This window comes from Corvus brachyrhynchos, unplaced genomic scaffold (genome assembly GCF_000691975.1).
Source record: "Corvus brachyrhynchos isolate BGI_N302 unplaced genomic scaffold, ASM69197v1 scaffold281, whole genome shotgun sequence".
In the NCBI taxonomy this organism is placed as follows: domain Eukaryota; kingdom Metazoa; phylum Chordata; class Aves; order Passeriformes; family Corvidae; genus Corvus; species Corvus brachyrhynchos.
In genome coordinates, this window is record NW_008236509.1 from 5,539,678 (window position 1) to 5,541,267 (window position 1,590).

Genomic DNA, 1,590 nt, shown 5'->3' on the forward strand with positions numbered 1-1,590 from the left:
AGATTTTTTTGACTACTATCTTCAGATTTTTTTGACTACTATCGACGAATGGTAATTTTTGGTCAGATTCTTAGGTATTTTTTATTGTGAAAAATGAAAAATAAAAGCATATTTTACAAATCTGAAGAAAACTGGACCATCAGAGCTAAGTAACTTTAAAATTCACACAATCTGCAGGAAAAACAACACCCTAAAACTATACTGTTCTGTTGACAGATAATACAGTTTTCTCATCAAATGTATTACTTTGGCTCACTTCTTAGAATACACCAATATGCAGTTATAATCTTATTAGTAACCCTGATACCAATACTTAGGAAAAATAAATTCTAAAAAAAAGCAAATTCTTATTAGTAAGATATAATTAAAAGCTTTTTTCAACACTTACCTCTAGAAGCTCACTTGTCCAGCAACGTCCAGAATTACTAGCAGAAAGCTTGCAATAGTAATAAAAGTTCTGATCTGCTACCTGACTAGTTTTAGCAAGTATTAAAAAAAACCCAAAAAACCCACAGAATTGATAACTCAGTGTCTTGGGGTGACTTTATGATGTGTATCCCATATCGCTGCCCATGCCCAGAAATTAACTTTGTGCCTTTCTATGCCTCTGAACTGAGCCTGAGAGGGGGAAGGAAAAACTGAGCAAAACTTTCTCAAAGCAATTTGCAGCTTGTTCAAGGTCACACAGAGATAGCAGTTTTTTCCCCCAGCGGCGGCAGGGGAGCGAGGAAGCACCCGGCTTGCTGCTTTCCAGTCAGCTTTTGGCCAGTTGTTTCAGTTTCTTTTTCTCCGGAGAGAGACTGAGAGTTGAACTTTGTTTTTCCTTCCCTGGAATTCTGGATTTTCTCCCTTTTCTACTGGACTGCTTTCAACCTCAGAGCACATCAGGAGGACTTTCCACTGGGCACAGAGGGCCTGGCCCTGGGCCAAGCCCCAGCTCCAAGGAGACCAGGTTTTTCATCCACAGCGGAAGATTTTATTATTTAGCATTATTTTCCTTTCCCATGTGTTTGTTAAATAAATAGTTTTATCTCCTTCACTTTCCTTCGAGGAAAATTTATTTTTCCTGAACCTGGTGGGGGAGGGGTGTTTGTGCCTTCTCTCAGAGGATATATTTCTAAATTTGGCCAAACCGGAACATTCAGCAATTATTGTGTAGCATAAAATGCATTGTCATCCAATATTTATATCCCATTTTTAGGAAGAAGCATTTTGCAGTGACTTAGCAAAGTATAAAATGATATTTCAACAGAATCAGTGAGGAAAACCTTATTTCTACAAAAGATAGATCATGACCAAAAAAAATGAAGACATGGAACATAAGTGAAAGGAATGAGAGGGAGGTGTGTTTACAAACTGTGGGCCTGCTGGTAGGTAAAGCCAGATACTGATAGGTGAAAGAAGCAATGGGAGGAACCATAAATTCCATAGGAATTCCACTAATTGACACAGACTGTTGCTCATCCAAGGCCACACTAAATTCCTGGACTTAGAGAAAAAAAACAGAGACACAAAGTAAAAAGGGGGCAAGGGGGGGAGCAGGGAATGCACATTACAAGGGGGGTCTGCATTAGGGGATTCAGGAAGTCG

General features: G+C 39.0%; 1 protein-coding gene across 3 annotated transcripts in view; it reads right to left on the reverse strand.

Moving 5' to 3' along the window:
• Positions 1–1,590, reverse strand: part of ANO3 (anoctamin 3) — a 199,311-nt gene that overhangs the window by 128,416 nt on the left and 69,305 nt on the right. The window contains exon 1 of one of the 3 annotated variants that reach the window (XM_017726384.1): positions 389–537. The exons of the other annotated variants lie outside the window; for them this stretch is intronic. The gene's annotated coding sequence lies outside the window, so the exon portion shown is untranslated. Of the gene's footprint in view, positions 1–388; positions 538–1,590 lie in introns of those variants that run through there. 3 annotated transcript variants of the gene reach the window in all.